The sequence below is a fragment of the Rattus norvegicus genome, chromosome 11 (genome assembly GCF_036323735.1).
Source record: "Rattus norvegicus strain BN/NHsdMcwi chromosome 11, GRCr8, whole genome shotgun sequence".
In the NCBI taxonomy this organism is placed as follows: Eukaryota; Metazoa; Chordata; class Mammalia; order Rodentia; family Muridae; genus Rattus; species Rattus norvegicus.
This window is the reverse complement of record NC_086029.1, coordinates 83,244,314-83,268,558: the sequence shown is the minus strand read 5'-3', so window position 1 is coordinate 83,268,558 and position 24,245 is coordinate 83,244,314. Positions and strand designations below refer to the sequence as shown.

General features: G+C 48.2%; 1 protein-coding gene and 1 long non-coding RNA gene across 3 annotated transcripts in view; one reads left to right on the top strand and one right to left on the bottom strand.

Annotated features, from left to right (window-relative positions):
* Positions 1-24,245, bottom strand: part of Xxylt1 (xyloside xylosyltransferase 1) — a 132,448-nt gene that overhangs the window by 27,321 nt on the left and 80,882 nt on the right. The window lies entirely within an intron of this gene.
* On the top strand, positions 3,797-9,984 carry LOC120095678 (uncharacterized). The gene is made up of 3 exons (XR_005491395.2): positions 3,797-4,014; positions 4,396-4,611; positions 9,808-9,984. It is a non-coding gene; the product is annotated as an uncharacterized LOC120095678 (long non-coding RNA).

The following is a 24,245-nucleotide window of genomic DNA, read 5'->3' as shown; positions in this document are numbered from 1 at the left end:
CAGTGAGATAAAAATCTGCTGGGGCTCTCTGCATTCCGTCCTGTAACGGTGGCAACTTATCCTGAAGCAATACCCCCCACCCTAGTTTGAACCTCTCAAGGAAAGCTTTATAGTGGACCCCAGTGCCAGTGGACCCCAGAACTCAGCTGGCCAGACTGGTTCTCCCTAAAATCAGAGCCACATTTGTGCACTCATGATGGAGGGAGGGCCTGAGGTCTCAAGGATGACCTCTGCTTGGAGAGCTGGGAAAGATTCCCGAGTCTCCTGATATCAGATTCAAGTTCTCTTCATATCCTGCATATCATAAACGTGCCAGTGTGGGGCATCTGCTCTGCACACAGTGCTGACTGGGATCTGAGGGAAGGAAGTGGATGGGGCACTCAGCACTGAGCACTCTGTATGAGGCACTCAGCAGTAAGCACTCTGGATGAGGCACTCAGCAGTGAGCACTCTGGGATGGGGCACTCAGCACTGAGCACTCTGGATGGGGCACTCAGCACTGAGCACTCTGGATGGGCACTCAGCATCGAGCACTCTGGATGGGGCACTCAGCAGTGTATTACCCACGGATGAGGTCTCTACTGATGTCTGTTTCAAAATGCTCCCTTCTACCCCCTCTCTATTTCAAAACCAATTCTTGCCCCCAGGCTCTACTCCCCCACCCCAAATGCTGACTCCCCCACCCCAAATGCTGACTAGCAATACCCAAATCATCATTAATTCTCTAGCACTTGAAATGCATTTGTCTCCCAAAGCCCATGTGTTACACACCCATGTCAGAAGCAAGAAACATGTCTGTTAATTACAGTGCTGGGAGAACTTTGCATGCTCATGCATGGAGATGAGATGACAAAACTAGACACAAATCTCAGTGAGTTCAAACAAATGTCACAGGCCCTTAAGGCAGAACAGTATAGAACCTCACATCTGTCACTACACGAGACATAGATTTGTATCTTGACTACATGTTCTTGACTACACACCTTCCTAAGGCTTCTTCTCACCTTAGGAATACCGGGATCTGGAAATCTACAGAGCAATGAGGGATTACTGCCCACACATCAGGCCGGCACAACCAGAAAATGACAGCTGAGCAGGAAAGAGGTGGTTGCATAGACTGCTAATAAAAATGAAAATTATTATGGGCTATGGGCTGAACAATCTGGAAACATCTATCAAAATTATAAATCTTCCTACCCTTCAGCTCAATATCCCTACTCTATGGAATCTACCCCTGGGAAATAAAAACAGTAATTCACAAAGACACACAAACACATTTATAAATAATGGCATTACTTATACATTAAATAAAAAACCGGAGGCGAAGTGAATGCCCACGGAAATAAGAATGACTGAATAAAATATCGACTACCATACTCTAGAATAAATAAGAATGAAATACGAAGTGTACCAGCTGACTCCAGAGATGTTTTATGAAGTATCGATGAGCCGGAAAAGCACCCTCAGGGAAGGTGACTGATGTGGTCCCAGCTGTGTCATTTTAAAGGCGCGTGTGCACGTATGTTGTGTGTATTTAAATAATTGACTGTAGATGGTTTTTATAAGAATAAATAATTGGAGATATTACGATGAGTTATGTGGAAGGGAAGAAGGGAAGGGACTCCAGGCAACAGGAGGCTGAGGCTTCTGCTCCCCATCCCCTCACATTCCACTCACAAAGCTCTTTGCCAACTGTTCCCACTGTCTGCAAGGTTCTCCTGAATCTAGACACGAGATGTCACCCCTCCTTCGTTCTCTCCTCTCTCACATGAGCATCTGGAAGGAACAGCCACGCCCCGACGGAGCAGATGTCCTCAGTCAGCAGTTCCCTTCCAACAGCAACCATTGCACTCCTACATCAGCAGCCTCTGCACATGGAGGACGGCTGAGGCCAAAGCAGCAAACACAGGGGTCCCTCCTTCTTCCGCTCTGAGGTTTCTGCTGGGCCCAGTTCTCCTGGGCAGCCACTGCTGCTGGTCCGAGGGAAAGCACTAATCACAGGCTTCAGTGTATAAGGATGGCCACCCCAGGCACAGGACTCAGGCAGATGCTCTCTAGCCCCTGTCTCCCAAGAGTGTCACTGGGAAATGTCTGTGGGGAGGAGTTTTCTCCAACTGTGCCCTCAAGAGAGTTCCTTCTCTCACTGCTAAACTCCCTCCCCTGATGCCTACTCACGGGGAGTGCTTGCAATGCACCCCACTCTCCCCCCACCCCAACACCAGGCACAGACCCTACTACCTGGGCTTTCTGTCTTAGCCCTACTCTTCCCACAGGCAGGTGCTGGGCGCCTCCTCCTGCGTCTCCTGGTGGCAGGGCAGCTCCTTAGAGAAACAGCAGTTTGGACAGGATGCAGGCAAACTCCCCAAGGAGCTCCTGTCACCCCGAGAAGTGTGCAGGAGTCATGGGACAGTGTGGGGTGAGGCGAGGACAGTCCTAAAGGCCTGTCTGAAACCTCAAGGGAAAAGTCCATCCTTTAAAGAAAGCTGACTGTCCCCCTGCCCCACAACTGCTATCACAGAACATGGATGGACGCAGTTGCATCTAGCCTGGGTTCCCCTCCTACCCTTCTCTGGCACCCAGGACCAAGGCTGTTTTCATCCACAACACAACTCTTCCTAGAGAAATATTAATGCTTTATGGTCCGTGCTACACCGTAACACCACTGAGTCTGCACAGCCTTGGCTTACACAGGAAAGACACATGGAGGAACGGTTTGATGCAAGCATGCTGTCCCCCAGAAGACAAGCAGAACACAGTTTCTTTATAATCACTGCTGAGGCACTGCAGGCCAGCACCAGTACTGGGCAGATGAGTACCTTCATGGACTGGCCTAGGCCTCAGGCCTACTATACTCTGGAGGCTGGGAAGGGAGTTGGGAACCACAGTGACCTAAGCCTCCGAGTGTAACCTGCCCATTCAGAAGTCAAGAGGCCGGGCCTGGAGACTTTCCTAGAGAAAGCTTTCACAGACAAAGACAACAGTGGGTCCCTGGTGGTTCCCAAAGAGGTGGAGATGAGGTGTCTAGTTTTGGTTCCCTCACTTCAGTGGTGTCTGAGGAGTGTAGCTTTTCCTTAAGGTTCTGCTGGCAGCCCCACAATGTCAGTTCCCAGTTCGAGCCTCCAGTTTGTTTTGGTAAAATAGAGACAACTCCTATGTAATAAAAAGAAACAACTGATCCAGCAAGGAGAGACACATCATCACTAGTGGAACCATAGGATTCTCTATAAATCTGATCTCATTATTTCTGCTGAACACAGGCGATGGAAGGTATTCCGTGAGAGCTGGGAGGCTGGAATCAAACAGCTGGGACTGGGCAATGGCATTGACTCTTTCTAGTGAGATGAAGAGAGGGAGGGAGCTGGAAACTGAGGATTAAAGGCATTGAGATGGAAGCCAGTTCCAGCCCTCTCTCCCTGGTAGGTGCCAGGCACCGGGGAAGACAAGCAGTGTCTCTAGCTGCGGTCCACCATCAGCTGGACACTGTGGAGCAAAGCCCATGAGAGGACCTCAAAGGGCTGCTTCATCCTCACTACCCCAGAACAGTGCTGAGTCTCGCAAATGCCTCTTTTGTTCTGTGAGCACAGAACTCACAAACATTTTTTAACTCTCCTGTGTTTTCCTAGCTGTTTGTTCTTTTCTCAAAGGTCCCAAGAGCCCGGGGAAGGTTCCAAGAACAACAGCTGGGGAGACCCTCTGCAGTTGCAACAACAAGGCAAGGGCTGGGCTGGAGGAGAAAAGACAGGAGGGGTCAGTGGGCTGCTTAGGGGCAGCTGTGGCAGCAGGCTCTGTCCCTGGATTGGCAGGCCCTCAGATTGGGAAGTTCCTGCTGTGCCTGCAGGACCCCTGCTGGATGACTGGGGTGTTGGCAGCCTCTCTAGGCTCATGTTCCAGTCAACACTCACATGGTCAGTCTCTCTCCTTTCAGAAAGTGAAAAGTTTAGAGTTCTAAAGCAAACATCGAGGCCGAGGACAGGATGATCTGCTCATAGGAGGACTGAGCCACATCCAGCAAAGGTCAGTCCCATACTCCTGGGGAAGGGAGTCCCAACATCTGCCCCTCTCTGCTGCTCCAGGGCCTCTACCCAGCCTGACGAAAGCTTGGTCCAGAGTTCTGGTCCTGCATGGAGTCCCAGCTCTACCTTATCAGGGTGTATGAATAACCCATGTCTTTATTTTCTCATCAGGAAAATGGGTCGATATTAATATCAGTTCTGTACTAAGTGACATAAGCATGTGACGTGTTGAGCACTGACACCTAATAATGTTACAGATGCTATAGGCATCTGTCACACTACAACCACTATCCCAACAGCATTTCTCCTAATGGGCCTGAGTCCACATGCGGTGCCCATGAAAGCAAACTTGACAGCTACTGCATCATTCTTACTTCCTCAGGACCCTTTGGCTACGCTCGGATCCCCTTGTCTAGGCTCTGGGTACTGAGGGGCAGGATGAAGGCGGTTCTGAACAGCTCTTGTGCTAGGAGAACGTGGAGGGTCAAGCCTCACAGCTCCTACATGCCTCCCTAGCTGAGCTCTGTGAACTAAGAGATCCAGCACTCACCTCTGACCTGCGAATAGACTACAAGCTCCTGTCTGCCGCTGCTCCTAGGTAAGAGCCTGTGGATTTCAGGCAGGTGTGGGGGCTGGGTCACAGCTTTACAGCCTGTGAACTGTTCTTCCTCTGTTGTTGCCTTAGCTCTGAGCTGCTCCTTCAGGGTCTAAAGGCCTAGAGAGCACAGCATCCCAGCTCAGGCCACTTGTGCCTCTTTTATGTTTGTTTGTTTGTTTATTCATGCATTCATTTATTCAAGTGTGTGTGTGTGTGTGTGTGTGTGTGTGTGTGTGTGTGTGTGTGTGTGTGTGTGTGTAGCTGTGTCATAGCACGTGTCCAGAGGTCAGAGATCTTACAAGAGCTGGTTTTGCTCTTCTGCCATGTGGTCCTAGGAATTGAGTTCAAGTTGTCCTTCAGGCTTGGTCATGGGTGTCTTTGTCCACTGAGCCATCGACCTGGCCCCTACCTTTACTTCCAGACTGCTTATATAAGAAGCTCTCCTGGGCCACCAAGGGTCGCCCCTGCTAGGCTCTGAACTGGCCCCATGTGTCTTTCTACCGGCGGATGTAGTCTTCTTGGAGTACAACCTGGGCCTGTGCATTGCAGTTGTGCTGCTGAAGCCTTTTGGACAGAAATACAGCCAAAGACCACCACACTCAGAATTCAAGGACAGCCTAAAGGTAGGGACACGTTCTGCCTGATCAGATGGAACCAGAGAGGCCTGAATCTCTGCATCCAGGGTGGAAGGGAACACACCCATGATCCTGACTGACTCCCACTCCGACATGTGCTTCACGGCTCTCCGTGTTCCTTTTCACACCTCCAGACTGTCAGGAAACAGTCACCCTGAACAGTCTGGTCCTCTGCCACAGGGCTGGCCTTCCCACCCTGCCTGTCTCTGTGCCCACGGTGAAGCTGCAGAGCTCCTCAGTGAAGCTCCAAAGTGAAGCGTCCCCAGAGCACCTTCACCTCTCGTGCTTGCGGAATCCATCCTGTCCCAAAGAACAGTGTCCCAAACTGAAGCAGTGGAGGGCCTGCAGCTGAGCCATCAGCGGGGAGAAGCGAGCTGCATACACAACGGCTCTGCTGTCAACTGGCCCTCTGATGCTGGGCTCTCTAGGCTTGAATCACTCACCAATGAAGAGAGAGTGACCACCAAGGTTGTCCTTCAGTCTTGGAAGCCACCAAGTTCCAGAAGCCAGCTCTGGTAGCGTCAGTATCTGGTGAGGGCCCCTTGCTATGTCCTCAAAGTAGGAAAGTGAGGGAGTTGCCGGGTCTCTTTTCTAAATGCAAATCTCATTGATAAGTGTTCCACCTTATGGCTCAGACTGTCCTCTCAAAAGTTAGGATTTCAACATGAATTGGGGGAGGGGAGCTCAGTCTATTTCCTGTGTTTAAGGAAGCACAAAGGACTGAAACTAAAATGCAGATGAGTTAAGTAAAGCTCTACCCTTTGCTCCCGGGTTCCAGAGAATGGCTGATCCCAGCTCAGTGACTACCCAGAGGCTGCCCCACGCTCAGCACCCTGTAACAGGGGGTGTGATGGCTACAGAGGGAGGAGAAGGGTTGGTTCTACAGTCCTTCCCTAAGGACCAGGCTCAATTCCACAGCGAGGTCAGGAGAGTTTGAAGAGGCAACTGGTACCAAACACCACAAGGTAGCAGGGAACGCTTGAGGAGGGAGTCTCTCTTCCATTACTGACTACTGACAGAGCGTGAGGAGCCTGACTAGCTGCCCCATCGGCATGCTGCCCCATCGGCATGCTGACCCAGGGCAGGCATGCTAACCCGGGGCAGGCATGCTCCCCTGGCATCATGGGGCCATAAGAACAGTCGGTGTCCCGACACCAGTGTATCCAGAAACATTCAGGAATTCAGAAGCAGGGAACCAGGGCTGAGTCGGGAGCCCAGCATCTCCCTAGCTCTACAAAAGACCATGGAGGAAGAGGAGGTGACCTTGTCTTTTTTCTCACTTTTCTCACTCTCGTCTATTGAAAAAGGAGCTGGGTTGGATGTTGTCTATATTCTCGTTTAGAGGTGACGTCCATCATTCTACTGGATGGGAATGAGGGCCAGATCCAGTCAGCTCAAATGAATTCCACCGATAATTTTAGGTATCTTTAATATGTAAGACTCAAACTTTAAAAGCCCTTTCTCAGCAATGCTAAAGAGTACAAGCCTCTACTCTCTAGAACAAAGGCTGGTCTGAAGCTGGCCATGGGCCTCTCCCCAGGACCGCCTCAGTTGAAGGTAGACAAAGGAAGCTAAGATGTTACACATTCAACCATAGACAGGTCACTGGCTGACCAGCTCTCCAAACCCACCATCTTCCAAAGTGGCTAATGCAATTAGAGCGGGACTAGTCTCCATCAGCCATTCCTCTTCCAACTGCCGAGTTTAGGGGACTCTGGGAGAGCAGGGTATATTCCTGCCTGGATCATTAGCGTCTCTGTAACAGAGAACTTTCGCTGTGACTTCTCTGGAGGCAGAGGACGCTGAGTGAGTGCAGAGGCTGGAAGGGCTGTGTCTGAATACACTCGTCCGCTCAATTATTAATGGACTTGCAGCACTGCTCAAGCTTCCAGGGACAGATGGCTTGGCGAGCTAATAGTTCTGAGACCAATTAAGCATGCTAGTAGACTTCAGGGCAGTGCTGCAACTGTGTCTCAAAACACCAGAACCCACAGTAGGAAACCCACAGCCTGGCATGCTCCTTGCTGGAGAGTAAGACGTCTATGTGCTGGTTGCTGGTCTGGACGTAACTAGCAGCACACAGATCAGACAGTCCTTCAAAAGCCTGTGGCCCTTGGACTCCACGGTCCTTGAGTCTTAAGTGTCATGGGCCAGAAGTGATCTATGTCTAAAAATCAATGCATTCCCTACTTTTATGTTACTGTGGTAAAACACATGACCAAAAGGAACTATGGAAGAAAGTGTTGGTTTAAGGCTCCATGGGGATGAGTCTGTCACAGCTGTGGGAGCCATGGCAACCACTGACGAAGACGGTGCCAGAAGCAGGAAGCTGTGAGAAGATCAGTCACATCTTCGACCACAAACATCAAACAGAGAAAATTAGGCCACAGGTTCACCAGATTGTGAACTCTCAAAACACACCCCTACCATGTGCTTCCTCCGGCAAGGCTGCACTACCTCACCAAGTATTCAAATGTCTAAGCCTCTGGGGGACATTCTCTCTCAAACCACCATAGTTCAGAAAAAGGTTATCCTCAATAAATCTAGGCAGGACTGTGTACTTAAGGTTTTCACACACACACACACCACACACACTCACACACAACACACATACACACACACCACACACACCCACACACACATGCCACACACACACACACACACACCACACATACACACACACCACACACACACACACACTACACACATAAACACACCACACACACACAAACAACACACACACAACACACACATACACACACCACACACACATACACACACACAACACACACTCTCACACACACACACTACGCACACGCACACAGACTTCCATGTTCATAGGTTCCACATCTATAGATTCATTTGACTACAGACTAAAAATAGAAAAAACAGCTGTACCTGTATTGAATGCATGAATTTTGCTGTCTTTACTCTGAACAATCTAATAGCAACTACAGACAGAACACTGCTCCCACCTGAGTATTATGTTTCTTCAGATGACTCAGTACGTGGGTGGGGTGGGAGTGGACAGTCACAGGCTTTAGCACTCCTGTGTGTGGTGTGGGGGTAACTGTACACAACCCAAGCCTCCCAGGCTTGTTTGATCAGGAAATTCTATTTTTCTCCCCACAGCAGGATCTGTAATCGGGGTTCCTTGGAACTCACTTCGAGAAGTGTAGGTGTAGACCACAGACTTGTTTGCAGACAGAGAGAGGGCCAAGTACAACACAGACCCTCTCCTAAGTGACAGGGAGAGCAGAAAAGTTGCTTCCTCCTGCATCGATGTGGGGACAGAGCGTGGGGCTGGTGTGTGTCAAGGCTAAGGCCACTGTTGGAACACTCTTGCTGCACCATGGGCGGCCTTCATCCGGCACCTGTACACTGAATGGGTGTCTTAGTCAGGGTTTTACTGCTTTGAAGAGACACCATGACCAGCAACTCTTATAAAGGAAAAAATTTACAGCTTCAGAGGTTCAGTCCTTTACTATCACGGAGGAAGCACGGCAGCATCCAGGCAGATGGTGCTAGGGAGGTCGCTGCGAGTTCTGTCTTGACCCACAGGCAGTAGTAGGTGACCGTGTGCCACACTGGGCCTAGCCTGAGCAAAGGACCTCAAAGGCCCCACCCCTGAAGGGACACACTTCCTCCAACAAGGCCACACCTCCTGACAGTGCCACTCCCTATGGCCAAGCATTCACACACTTGGATCTATGGGGGCCATTCCTAGTCAAACCACCACCGTGGATCACTAGGTACCAGATGTCCTCTGCAGGCTCACAGGTTGAGTATTTGACCCCCCGGCTTGTGTGTGACACTATTTTGAAGGCTGTGGGACCATTACAGGTAGGGACTGGCTGGCAGAAGTCAGGCACTAGGGGTAGGTCATACCTGCCACTGCTTCAGCCTGTTTCCTCTGCTTTCCATCCACCTCAACGTAAACAAGCTGCTAACACTCCTGCAACACAGGGGTTACCTCTGCCATCTTGCCCTCTGTGGAGTGGACTGAAAGCCCTCTGAAGCTGTAAGCCTGTCCTCCCCCGAGTGCTCCTGACAGGTACAGTGTCAGCATGGAGGAAGGCAGACCTAGAAGAGTCTCTGCCTGGGACCAAGGTGGCCAGGGTCTGAAGGCCTGGGTAGTTTTGGGGTCTTTGAACGAGAGCACACTAAGCTGGCTGGTGATTTCATCCTTCTCTAAGCAAATTTCCATCCCCCCCACCATCGATCTTTCTATATTAAAGATGGCCTCCCAGGAGCTGCAGGGTAACAGCCAAATGCCTCTGGCTAGAGGCCTCTGTGCCTGCCTTTTCTAGCCAACCCTCGGACCTGCACATCTGACCCCTGACCTGAACTCTCACAGTTCCAGAATCCCACACTGCCCCCTTTACCCAATATGGCCTTTCTTCCCGACCAACTCTTACCTGCCTTCTAGTTAATCACCTCTCCCTGGTCCTCTCCATCAGCTGTGGCTCAGTGCAAGGTCTTTCCTATGGGCTTAGAGACCTTTACCACACACAGCAGCAGACTGATTTGCTCCTTCATTAATCTCTATCTGCCTCTTCAGGTTAAACCCCGGCACACGATAAACGTTCGTGTGGAAGAATGATTGAATGAACAAATGTACAACACTGAAGGGCTGGTGTGCACCCAGTAGAAGGCCAAGTGCCGGCAGTCATTTCAAGTTCCTTGGGAAGTAAGAAGGCACCTGAATCATAAAAATGGAATAAAAAACTTTAAATGATGGCTTTGTACAGCTCTCTTGGCATTTATGTTCATTCACTCCTGGAGAGAACACTGCGTTGGAAAGGCTCTGACCCCGGGCAGAGAGAAGTAGCATTAAAGCCCATCTCCTTCCATGGACAGCAGAGTTGGGATATGCAGTGAAGGCCTACACTGCACAGCGTATCACCCCTGCCCTTCTTTCTGTTAGAATCTGGGGCTGTTGTTACAGTTTTACTGATGTATAATTCACCTGTGTAAAATGTTTACCTCTGCATCCATGTTGGCCCCTTCTAGGTGGTCCAGAGAGGAAACACAGCCTGGTCCTTCGTGTCTGGCTTAAGGCATCTTAATGATTCCAAGGTTTATCCACGTTGTAAAATGGATTGACTTTCGTGGTCAAATAGTATTCCATTATATGACTCCATCACATTTTGCTTAATTAATTTAAAAAAAACAAGCTTGTTTATTTATTTGTTTTTTGAGACAGTCTCACTGTGTAGCCCTGGCTGTCCTTACTCCTTATGTAAACCATGCTGGCCTTGAACTCACAGAGATCTGCCTGCCTCTGCCTCCTGAGCAGAGATTAAGGAGTGAGCCACTACACCCAGCACACTGTCTCTGTCTAGTCACTGACAGATACAGGACTATTTATTGTTTTGGCTATTATCATGACACGAGTATGAAGGGTTGTGTATGGGCATGTGTTTTTCAGTTCTCTTGGGAGTACACTGTAGGAGAGCAATGGGCCATTCAACAATTCCATGCTTGGGTTTGAGACGTGTAGACTGCTCTCCACAGGAACCCATCTGTACTCCCTCTGCAGTGAGTGGGAGCATCAGTGCCCCACACCCGCACCACACTCACTGTTGCCGTTTCATCACAGCTGTTTGAGGGGTGGAGTTGGCCTCACACAGATTTGATTGACATTTCTCTGGTGACTAATGATGTACCTCTAGCCATGAGCTTTCAGCCATTTGGATGTCTCTCCCGACATCTCTAAACATTCAGTGTAATGTACTCCAGCCCGAGACTTCCATAGATAGATGTATTCTTTCTGAGGGCGCTAGGCACCTGTAGAGACCACTCGATAGCTGACTGAGATGATGGCAACCTCATCAAAGAGGGTGTGTGTGTGTGTGTGTGTGTGTGTGTGTGTGTGTGTGTGTGTATGTGTATGTATGTGTGTGTGTGCGCGCGCAGCCTGTTGTGGTCTGTAAGCTCCCGGCTGCCAGTGAGGCAGAAGACAGAGGAAGCAGTGCAGACAGCAGGTGGGATCAAATGATTGCTTTTTCCGTCAGGAGCAAAGTGCTTCAGGAACTGAGGGCAGGAAAGATGGGCCTGCATCTGAGGGGTGAAGTGCCCGTAATCTGGAGCTGGTGGAGGACATGCCTGGCTAGGAATCCCTGGAGGCAGGAAGATGTGGTACCTCAGGCTGCCTGAAGGAAACATGAAGGTCCGCACCACTGGGAATGTGGACAGATACAATTGTATCCATCACAGCTCTCAGTGAGCACCCTTTCAGGCTGTGGAGAACGGAAATGCAGGGAGAGAAGATGGAGAGACCAGGGCGAAACCAGGCACAGGGGCTTCCACGCTGTGCCAGGTGTGGCTCTGTCCTCCATGCTGCAAGGGTGAGGCAGCATAGAGTCAAATGGCGGCAGAACTGCCGAGGTTTGCTCAACTCAAGAGCCTCCAAATCCAACACCATAGCCACGGTCACGAGGCTGTGTGGGGCCCTCCCTCAGTGTGTGCCTCTACCTGGTTCCCTTAACTACAGCCTAAGTTCAGATGGACAAAGGAACCCCTCCCATTCGGTAACCTGTTACTTCTCCGTGGATCGCTGCGAGACAATGACTGCATATACAGGCATTTAATGCTAACATTGCTCAGTCACCCCAGAACTGGAAACAGGCTAAGAAGATCTTGTAACCGTGCTCCTATTTCTAGCCAGTCCTCTGTGTCACCAAGTGTCTTGCCTTAGTGTCTGCAGGATGGTGGGCAGTTTCAGTCAGTCCTGGCTCCGTATCGTCACTAATACCTCAGAAGCTTGGACAGCTGTGGCGCTGCAGCCAGCTGCCCTGAGCGGAGAGATACACAGCATTTGGCTATTGATAGCACGGCTATTTCTGCAGCAAAACTCACAAATCAGCAGTCACAGAAATGGCTTTGGAATCTGCTGCAGCAGGAAAATGCATCCCTGTGAGCTCCACTCCACACATAAGATTCTCCAGTCATTACCATGCTCTGCCCTCGGCTGTAGCCACACATCAATCATGCAAGGGAGAGATGGGCGCCTCCTCTTTAAAAGGCAGGTGCCCCACCCTGTGAGTGTGAGAATTCTCTATACTGAGTGTTACTAGTGAGCCCTGCACACCCAAACGAGTTTTACCATAAAAGATGTTAACAGGACATCATCGTAGTGGAGAGGAAATGAACTGTGCTGGATGCATGGCCCTCCTTCTAGATTGATGATTTTGAACAAATTCTGTAAAATGGGGACACTATCTCTCCTGCCCATCCTCCATGGGCCTCAGCAAACAGAGGCAGCAATGAAGGACGCCCAGGGAGGGGTCAGCATCAAGCAGGGCCAGGGACATGCTGCTGGAAGCTGGTGGGGTGTGGAAATGCCGCTGCCAGGCTGAGGGCCTCACTCATAAGAAAGCAGGGATCCGGGGGCCAAATGTGCAACCTGCTACAGGGGGTGTGGGGTGGCAGCAGAGGGACAAGGAGAGCAAGGGACAAGAACACGGCTCTGGTCAGAGGGCAACAGGTTCAACCCTGGACACACATTTAGAGGCTGAGACACGTGGATGCCTTATTCTTGTCTTTCTGTATCTCTGCTTCCTCATCTGTGATATGGGGATCGGAACACTGTTGACCTCATGGAGTTGGGCTAACACTGAGTGCTTGGGACAGTGCCTGTCCTGTGTGATGCAGTCATTAAGTACAAGTCGTCATTGCTACAAAGTAGGTTCTGCTCACCATTAGTCTAAGCTGAGCCAGGGAACAGAGGGCTTTGGGGGCACTAATGACATCAGCCTTCACTGGGATGATGCTGTGAGCCTTCTCAAAATAAAAAAGAGCCGAGAGCCAGGGTACTGCCATGTTCTCATTCTTTCTCTACTTAGAGGCTTGGAACTGATACCACCCTGGAAGCCTGGTGGAGTAAGCTCCTTAGACACTACTACTACCAACAGCAATGGTGTTGGGGGAATCCAACGCGGGGATGCAGCACAGAGGCATATGCAAGGTTTATGCAGGTCTGTTCATCACCAAAGGCCAATCGCCAATAGACACAGCAATTAAGAGACTTCTGGGCAGGTGGTGAGCATCAGCTGGGTTTGTTTTATATCCCAACAGTCCTGAAACATACAATAAACCATGACTCTCATCTTACCAAGGAGGAACATAAATGGAGACTCTTTGGTTAGTCTGATTGGTGCAGGACATGATGTCAATCTCGACTGTCAAACTGCTTGGATTGCAGAGCACCTAGGACGCCGGCTATGCACACCTTAGGATGTATAGAGAAGGCCTGCCCCAGATGTGGGCACCACCATCCCACAGGCTGGGGCCCCAGCAGTGTCAGGATCTTTTCCCTCGGCTTCCCAGCCACAGACTAACTTGGCCCCACCCCCTCCCTGATGCGACATGCTGAAGACATGAGCCAGAATAATTCTCTCCTCCCCTAAGTTGCTTCTCTCAGTATTTCGTCACATGCACTACCCTCTTCCTGTCAAAGCTGGGTTTCTCGTCAATGAATGCAGAAGCAGCTACACCCTGCAAACTGAACCTTTCCTTTGAGTTCTAGTGAAAATAATTTTACACTATGTCATCCCAAAGCCCTGCCTGCGGTAAAGAGGAATGCAGATGGCGGTGTGGCACTGTCCCTGGGCCCTGGTAGAACCAGGCAGCTCCCAGAGGAGGAATGTAAGGCAGAGAGCGGAAGCCGGGGCCCTTCCTGCTGAGCTGGCAGACGGCTGCTGGGACAAAAAGGAAAATTAATTTTCCTGAATGGCACAGAGTTACAGCAGCTGACATCTGCAGGAAGAAGGCTTGGCCAGCCCTGGGGAGGGAAGAGGGGCCCTGTGAAGGGCCTTTTCCCCCTACTTAAGAATTCTGTAGGCATCAAAAGATCTGGAAATGCTGTAGGCAAGCATGTGACCAATGCCATCAGGAAAGAGTTTCTTCAGTGGCAGCACCTAGTGGGCTCTAAAACACATCTGTACCAAGAAAGCCGGTTGTTCAGCCTCTGGCGTTAAAGCACTCGTGTGTAAGCAGTAGACAGTGATCACAGCCAATGGCTGCTGTCTTAAAGGCCGGTAGGGATTACAGACAGGCCATCAAGTTGCATTGGCTCTTCTCCAGTACTCATCCAGCATTCATGCCTTTACACACATGACAGATATTAATTCAGCCCAGCATCCTCATGAGAAACCTCCCGGTACAGATAATGTCCAGAGCACACTTGGCTTAAATGGCTAGGGCAAAGCATGCATGTAGATGAGTGGATGGGCTGGGATTCAAGTCCAGGCAGTCTGGCTCCAGCTTCTGCCGTGACTTTTCCACTGGGCTCAGAGCATCCCCTCAGCAGAAGTCTGAGAAAAGAGAGGGAGTAACCCAGCTTCCAAAATGGCAGCCAGGCTCTTCCCCCTATAAATGCCAAGAGGTCTCTCCCTGCCCCAACTCCTAGAACCTCCCAGCAGGCCAGGCTCTGCAAGGCTACTGTAGAACAAAGCCACACCAGAATTCTGTGCAACCAAGTCCAAGGTTTTCAAGATTTGTGTAGATTAGTCTAGACTGGTGGTTCTAACCTTCCCAGAGCTGAAACAGTTCCACATGCTGTGGTGACCCCCAATCATAAAATTATTTTATTGGGGTTGGGGATTTAGCTCAGTGGTAGAGCGCTTGCCTAGCAAGCGCAAGGCCCTGGGTTTGGTCCCCAGCTCCTAAAAAAAAAAAAAAAAAAGAAAGAAAAAGAAAAAAAAACAAATAAACTTATTTTATTGGTACTCCATAACTGTAATTTGGCTACCACTATGAATCATAATGTAAATATATGATATTCGGGATATCTGATATCTAATCTCCGTGAAAGGTGTTTGACCCCAAAGGGGCCCTGACTCACAGGTTGAGAATCACTGGTCTAGACACTCAGGTATCTAGGGTTTTAGTTCATTTCTGTTCCAATATAAAATTCAAGTTAAATGACAGCTGAGGCACTTAGTTGGTCTCAGAGCAGCCACAGCAAACAGGAAGCCCTGGAAGGTACACCAAGTACGCCATGGCCTTGAGTCCCAGCAGTCAGGAAGCTCTGGGGAGCAGAGCGCTGAGAATCAGCACCAATCCGAAGGCACTGCTCATACCTGGTGGGAAACCCAGATGGTGTCTGTCCTGCACAGACAGCGGGGAGGGGAGGAGGCGACACGCTGGGGTTGATGGCTTGGGGAAAGGTGACAGGACTTGCTTTATGGTTCTATGGGGATGGCCAAGTCAGTCATCAACTAGAGAAATGACAGAACCATAGGAAATCTGGTTCTATTTTATCTTTCCAACAGAAAAGAGAATACAAGTGAGGAATGGAAAACAGGAGCTTTGCAGTGGGCATTGGTGTCTTTGTGAGCCTTGACACATCCAAACCTCTCTTCTAATACTGCCAACCTGATGCTTCTTTCCTCTGCCCCTTTCTCCTGACAGCAGCTGACATCATGAAGTCCTTGCTGATCCTTGCACCCAGCACAAGTGCATGACCCTGGCTGCCCACCAGGACCGTGGGTGAGCGACCTTCTCTGGCCAGCAGGGCTCAAGCACAGGCCCATGGAGATGAGCGCTGCTGTGAATGTGTGCACACATTTGTGGGTCAGGAACTGAGCAGGTCAGCCTCCAGGAAGCCAGGACAGGAAATAAACTCAGAGGAGTGGCTATGGGAAGAAGACGATCAACCTGGGAGAGGAGAACCCAGAGAAAGCCTCTCCAGGGAGGAGTGCAGACATGACCCATGTGGCCTTAAGAGAACACAAGAGGACGAAGAGCAGCAGACACAGGAAAGCACACTTCAGGTTTAACAGAGAAATGCATTCCCATGAACTTGTCCAGCAATAAGATAATGGGCTGCTTCAGAAGGGACAGGTCCCCATAGTGGCAGGTCATTAAGCACAGGCCTGATAAATCATGGATGTTGCAGGGAAGTTCTAACATGAGAAACAATGTTCTTAGGTATCCATTCCCAAGACTGTAATTCTATGGAGAGAAGCAGTTAGGCCTGGTGCTCACACTTATAATCCTAGTGCTGAGGCAGGAGAATTGCTGCAAGTTTGAGGCCATCCAGGGATACATAATGAGTTCTTGACTGGCTGTACTACAGAACCTGGGCTACACGCTCTCAAAAGCAATGAGATCCATCAATTCATTTTCTCATTCTAGGAAAAAGGAAAGGAGGCTGAATAGGAAGGAAATTACTTGAGTCACTCTACCCAAATCTACTCCCCACCTCCTCCTCCAACAGCCAGGGAGGAGCATCAGACAGCTCAGTGACAGGAGGGCGGCAGGAAGGCAAAGCACCATCAGTTGCCATCTCCAGAGACGGTGACACACTGGCACCCCCTCCACGGGAAAACCCACGCTGGGTCTGAGCGTACAACCAAACTCAGCACCAGGAGGGAAAGATACAGAAAAGATATTTCACTTTTGGGGAAAACAAGAGAGTCAAGTGGGGTTTCTGAGAGAGGCTTCCTTTCACCTTGGAAGATTGAGGATGGGAGGACAGGCAGATGAAGGGACAGACAGATGGATAAGAAGCAGGTGGATAGACAGACAGACATGTAGATGAGGGGACAATCAGGTAATAATGTGGTGAATGGACAGACAGACAAGTGGATGAAGGGACAAACAAATGTCTAAGACGTGGGTGGATGGACAGACAGATGAGTGGATGGATGTTGGATAAGTTGCAAGCAGAAATTATTATAATGCATCTATTATGCTAAGAGCTGTTTTAATCCAAGGCACACTGCCCTCTGGCAAGACGTACTGTATGCCTACCTGGATACAGTTCTTATTCAAGCCCTCGACACTGAGATTTCTTGATGTTCTGACTCCCAGGAATAAGCGAGACCAGCCATGTACAACTGATCACGACATCACCAGAGAGCAGAGTGAGCTGTGAGGGAAAGCAATCAAAACTGTTTTGCTGTAGAGACATGGGAAGGCTGGAGCAGAAATCTGGCTCTCCCAAATGACCAAGGACAGAGGTGTGAGGTCATTACACAAGGCTCAGACACCAGGGCAAAGGCTAGAATGCTATTAGTCGTTCTAATGAAAGGCCATTACCCTTGCATGTAGCTACATACTACAAATCCCAGAAGGGGCTCACTTCCCCAGGATGCAAGATAACTGGACATGGGGCATCAGGCCTCTCAACTCTAGTCTCCTTGCTCAGGAAACACAGAGAAGAGCCTAGGAATGTCCTCTGCCTAGAGGTCGGGGGCCTAGGACACTCTCAGAGTCAGAGCTGAGCTGGCCCATGTCAGTATACATGTTGGGCATCAATGGCCCAGGCCTGCACGGGCGTCTTTGCGTCAGTGGACGGGAGGGGATGAGAAGCGGAGAGCATATGGCCGCTGCCTTGCTGCACCTGCACTGTGTCTCTCCCCTACATTCTGATCGGATCCCCTCCCTCCCTTCCCATCAGACCCTCAGCGTTCCCAAAGCATCTCCAGACCTCAAGCACAATTGGAAGTGCTCACAGAAGACTAACACAGGCAAGCTCCAACATATGGAGGGTCTGGTGACTTACCCTTTATTTTCTTCTAGAATTATATTCCTGGAAAGGAATTTTGCTTAGTCTGGTGCTTTCTTATTAGTTAAGTCTGAGGTTACTTGGAAAAACATCTAATGAAATATTTAAAACTTATCAATCAGAATCAACAACTATTTCAAGAAATGGGAGAAAACATCTGAAAAGCCAAAACAAGTCAGTATGGCCTCAGAAACCATCAGCATAGAAACTGAGATCAGCTAACTGAGGCTTCCAGGAGCCCAGGCCAAGCGTGGCAGCAAGAGCCAGGTTTATACTAGATCCGCCTGGCAGCGGCCAGGCTCCATCTGGCACACCAGTATGATGTTTGGCTAGTAAATCGCTTGCTTAATTGTTAATATTTAAACATTCCCAACAGAGATTTCTAATCTCCTTAAAAGAAGAATCAGATGTGACAACACTGGGCTAATATTCATGTAAAAATCAAACAACAACAACAACAACTTACTCCAAAATAACACCCAAACAAAAAAAACTTTCATCAACCAGGTCATAGAAAGACTTTCAATCAATTTCTTTCCTCTCCTTCTCCTTTTTTTTTTTTCTTATATCTTCAAAAACCTGCATTACTTCCTGGAGGTATTTTCCTGAAATTACACTGTTCCAGGCTGTATCCTGAGCTATGATTCACAGAAGGCCCCTCCTGCACGTTACAATAAGTTACACTCACCAGATTATCATTTGTTTGGTTTTTGTTTTTTTCTTTGTCTTTTATTTTTTTAATCATGGGCATGAATCAGGTATGCTCTCATTTTATAGCAAGAGCAATAGTTCATGCCCTCTGACCTCTGTGAGGGACTACCTGTGGACTGGGGCCTGGGGATCTTGCAGCCTGGTCTGTGCAGGTGGCCGGGAGGTACCTGTACTCTACAGCCAGTCACACATAGTCCTGCTCTGTGTCCCCACAGAGCTCCCTGGGTTCTGACGAGCAAGGCTGTTCCCAGACATGTCTTCTCCTTGTATGAACAGCACATCGCTCGATCCTATATGATGCTTAAACCTTGGACAAAGGAACATGAGCAATGTCTGGGGTGATGGCTGTAGACGGATCACACTCTAGTCCTCCCAAGCCCTACGAACATCTTGGCACGAGAAACAGTTCAAAGAAATGTGGGTGCCCCTCCTCCGCTATGGTTTTTATTCCTTCTAAACAGTCAGATTCATTTTTAAACCTCTGCCTTGTATCTACCAGTTCTCTGAAGGCTGAATACCAATGAACTACAATTATATCACTATGAACACGAAATTCTCGTTCATTGACAGCCTGAGCAGAGTGCTGGCGCCATGTTGCCTTCCTTATGGTTCCGAGTTCATGAGACTTGGGCCAGTGAGGATAGCGTGGTTCTGGCAGTGGAGAAAGGATTTCCATGCAGACACTGGGCTTCATTTTATTAAGGGAGGCAGTAACTATTTTCACAGGGCCAAGGGGACTGAAGTGGAGGCAGAGAAGCAGTCACATGCACAGCACCTTTCTCCATGGTGACTGACATTAACGAGGTCCCATGAGCGTCTCTGAACTGAGTCCATCAGGATGGGTTCTCATAATGAGGGCTCGTCTGCTAGGCAGGGACACAGCAAGCATCCAGGCCGGATATGCTAAGCAACCCTAGCTCCAGCATGCGGTCCTTCTCTTACATACAGTGACCCAAAAGTTCCAAGGGTGGGGACAGCTGCGAGAGCCAGGTTCCCCCATGAATGCTCTCATATACTCAGCTTCTACATAGGAGGGGAGGGCATGGTGAACTCAGCCTCCTTCAAACACAGGAGGGGCCAGGGACTCTGCGTAATCCATCGTAAAAGGCTTATAGACAGGAGTCACGAGGCACTCAATCAAAACGAAGCGCAGTCTGAACACTCAATGTCACTGCAGTAGCCAATTCTGCTGCTAACCTGGAGGTATAGGGGCTTAGAACTGATCTCCATGTTATTTTGTCACCTGAAGAAACCTGTGTTTGAGGTGGCCATGAAGCCACCAAGAGGCACCTTTTGTACATAGCCCATCACATTGAACTCAGTCCTTTATGCATGCTGTCTGCCACAGGTTTCTTTTACACACAAGACACCGGGATTCAAGTATGTTATCTGCCCCCCTTGGGAGTAGCGACACACACACACACACACACACACACACACACACACACACACACACACACACACACACACACCTCTCTGACCATGTATGCTGCCTAGGTTGCTAATACAGTTCATTCAGTGAGATATTTATTTGACAAATGAAAACAGGCCCTAAGTCAGCTTCTGCTATGCAGAAGTTGTAGCATTTGTCCAGCCCCCTTCCTAGTGAAGCAACCTGGAGAAGGACTTCCCCGCATGGCTATAAGCCTCTGGAGGGCAGGGCCTAATAGCTTTGCCTAGCCAGACCTTCCACAAATGCCTAATAAGTTTTCTATTTGAGCTCAGAGCCCAGCTCTGTAAGTGCATTTCTTGGCTGATACAACCAGCGGAAAGACAGAGGGAGGAAGGAAGAAGTTCACCCAGTTCTTTGCTTTGTGGAAGCAGACTACACAACTGACGGCCACTTGGCAAAGTTTATAGACTCTACAGCAGACTGTCTTTGTGGCTCACCAAGGCACACCTCTGACTCTGGTTCTGACATGCCATAGACACTTGTTTCTGTCTGTTTCTCGAAGCTTTAGCGGGAGATCCGAGGTTGGGTCACACCATAAAGCTTATTTACCTCATGGTACTGGAAACTTAAATCTGGTGAGGGCCTCGTGACAGACAGCATCACAGTAGAGGGTGTGTGTGTGTGTGTGTGTGTGTGTGTGTGTGTGTGTGTGTGTGACATTCCAAAACAGCCAACCAAAGGGGAGGGTCCAAGTCTGTTCATATGTCAGGCACCTCATGAGAACTAAGCACAGAGTCCCACTAGAAGCATTCCAATTTCTTGGCAGGGAGGCACATTAATGAGCTGAAGGCCTCCCTCGAGGCCCTACCTCTAGGTGCCCACTCCCACTCATAAGACCACAGTGGAGAGGGACCAAGGACAGCCTATGAACCCTTAGGGACAAGTCCTATCTAAGCAGCAGGTGGTTGTCCTTTCTTACATTTACCTGCCCTGCCCTCCCTACAATATCACCTAGAAAACCTCAGAATTCCTAATAGCGCTGGCTCCTGTGGCACAAACACATGGGGCCAAAAGAGAAATCGAGAAGAGTGTGTCCCATAGGTGGTCTTTAAAAAGAAAATCTCATGAGAGCGCCATTTCTATAAGAAGACCATGGTGGGACCGGAGAGCCACACAATGGCCAGCCATGCATTGGGTGGCGTCCTCATTACTCAGCACACGTCTTCTGTGGAGCTGGCACTTACTTCCCTGCATAGCAGGACAGAGCATGGACCGCCCATCACTCACTACATTGATCTCAACCTTTGGGCGGTGACTCCTTTCGGGGGGGGGGGGTGTCTCATATCAGACATCCTGCATCTCAGATATTTACATTATGATCCATAACGGTAGCAAGATTATAGTTATGAAGTAGCAACATAAATAATTTTATGGTTGGGGGGGTCAGCACAACATGAGGAGCTGTATTAAAGGATTACAGCTCTAGGAAGCTTGAGGAACACTGGCTTAGAATGTGGTAGATCTTATTTTAGGATTCAGCAAGGCCAAAGCCCTGGTGACCTGATGGGAGAGGACCTTAGGGGCTGTGTCTTCAGACACAGGAAGCCTTCGCATTCTACCCATGCTCACCTCTCAGCAGCACACGCAGACGCCATACTTCCCAGGTCCTGTGACTTTGGATGGCATCTGGATGCTCCCAGCTTACACGGTGGACTCAGGAACCACAGGGTAACAAGCACATCAACAACAGCTTTCACTTGGGTTCTCTTAGATACTACTTTTTCCTTTTAAAATTCCTCTTCCTTAACAACAAAAAATAGCCTCACAATAGATGCAATAGACTTTCAACCTCTCCCGAGACACCTCTATCCCGACCTTACGAAAGTCCTTCCTATAGAACTGCCTCCAGGCAAGATGGGTTGCAAACCAGTTTTCTTTAGAAAGATCTCCATGGAAAAAGACGACAGGTCCCTACTCTTTCACTCAGACTTAATTCTACCAGAAATTGGTTGTGTCATAGAATATCTTGGTTTCTCCATCTATGTTCCATAACAAAACCAAATTTACATAATATCTTTCTATAAATCCAGCCCTACAAAGGATAATAGATGGAAAACTCCAACACAAGGAGAGAAACTACACTGTACAGAAAGCAAGAATATAATCTCCTTACAACAAAAACAAAAGAAGAGAGACACACAAATATAATTCCACCTCTAACAACAAAAATAACAGGAAACAACAATCACTATTACTTAATATCTCTCAACATCAATGGACTCAATTCCCCAATAAAAAGACACAGACTAACAGACTGGATACATAAAGAGGACCCAACATTTTTGCTACATGCAGGAAACACACTTCAGAGACAAAGACAGACACTATTTCAGAGTAGTAGACACACCTTCTCAGCACCTCATGGTACCTTCTCCAAAACTGACCATATAATCTGTCACAAAACAGGCCTCAGCAGATACAAGAAGACTGACATAATCCCATGCATCCTATCAGATCGCCATGAACTAAGGCTGGTCTTCAATAACAACAATAATGACAGAAAATCCACATATACATGGAAGTTGAACAACATTTTACTCAATGATAACTTGGTCAAGGAAGAAAGAAAGAAAGAATTTAAAGACTCCATACAATTTAATGAAAGAAATGTTGGCACAACATACCCAAACTTATGAAATAAAATGAAAGCAGTGCTAAAAGGAATAGTTGTAGCTTTGAGTGCCTGCAAAAATAAATTGAAGAGAGCATTCTCTAACAGCTTGACAGCACATCTGAAAGCTCTAGAACAAAAAGAAGCAAATTCACCCAAGAGGAGTAGAAGGCAGGAAACAATCAAACTCAGGGCTGAAATCAACCAAGTAGAAACAAAAAGGACTATACAAAGAATTAACAAAACCAGGAGCTGGTTCTTGGAGAAAAATCAACAAGATAGATAAACCCTTAGCCACACTAACCAGAGGACACAGAGAGTATATTCAAATTAACAAAATCAGAAATGAAAAGTGAGACATAACAACAGAATCTGAGGAAATAAAAAAATTATCAGATCCAATTACAAAAGCCTATATTCAACAAAACTGGAAAAAGTGAATGAAATGGACAATTTTCTAGACAGATACCAGGTACCAAAGTTAAATCAGAATCAGATAAACCATCTGAAAACAGTCCCATAACTCCTAAAGAAATAGAAGCAGTTATTAAAAGTCTCCCAACCAAAAACAGCCCAGGACCAGATGGGTTTAATGCAGGGTTCTATCAGACCTTCATAGAAGAACTCATACCAATACTGTTCAAACTATTCCACAAAATAGACAGAAGGAACACTGACTAATTCCATCTATGAAGCCACAATTAAGCTTATACCTAAACCACACAAAGACACAACAAAGAAAGAGGACTTCAGACCAACTTCCCTTATGAATATCGATGCAAAAATATTCAGTAAAATTCTCACAAACCAAATCCAAGAACACATCAAAACGATCATCCATCATGATCAAGTAGGCTTCATCCCAGGGACGCAGGGATGATTCAATATACGGAAATCCATCAACGTAATCCACTATGTAAACAAAAAAGAATAAAACCACATGATCATCTCATTAGATGCTGAGACAAAATTCAACACCCCTTCATGTTAAAAGTCTTAGAAAGATTAGGAATTCAAGACCCATACTTAAACATAGTAAAAGCAATATACAGCAAACCAGTAGCCAACATCAAACTAAATGGAGAGAAACTTGAAGCAATCCCACTAAAATCGGGGACTAGACAAGGCTCCACCCTCTCTCCCTACTTATTCAATACAGTACTGGAAGTCCAAGCCAGAGCAATCAGACAACAAAAGGAGGTCAAAGGAATACAAATTGGAAAGGAAGAAGTCAAAATATCATTATTAGCAAACGATATGATAGTATACTTAAGTGACCCCAAAAGTTCCACAAGAGAACTACTAAGCTTGAAAAACAACTTCAGCAAAGTGGCTGGATATAAAATTAACTCAAACAAATCTTCCTCTACTCAAAGGATAAAGAGGCTGAGAAAGAAATTAGGGAAATGACGCCCTTCACAATAATCACAAATAACACAAAATACCTCAGTGTGATTCTGGGGGAATCCCCATCCTTGACCTCAAGCTGGATTAGAGAGCAACAGTGGTAAAAACTGTATGGTATTGGTACAGAGACAGGCAGGTAGATCAGTGGAATAGAACTGAAGACCCAGAAATGAACCCACATAAATAGCAGCCTTATTTATAATAGCCAGAAGCTGGAAAGAACCCAGATGCCCTTCAACAGAGGAATGGATACAGAAAATGTGGTACATGTACACAATGGAGTATTACTCAGCTATCAAA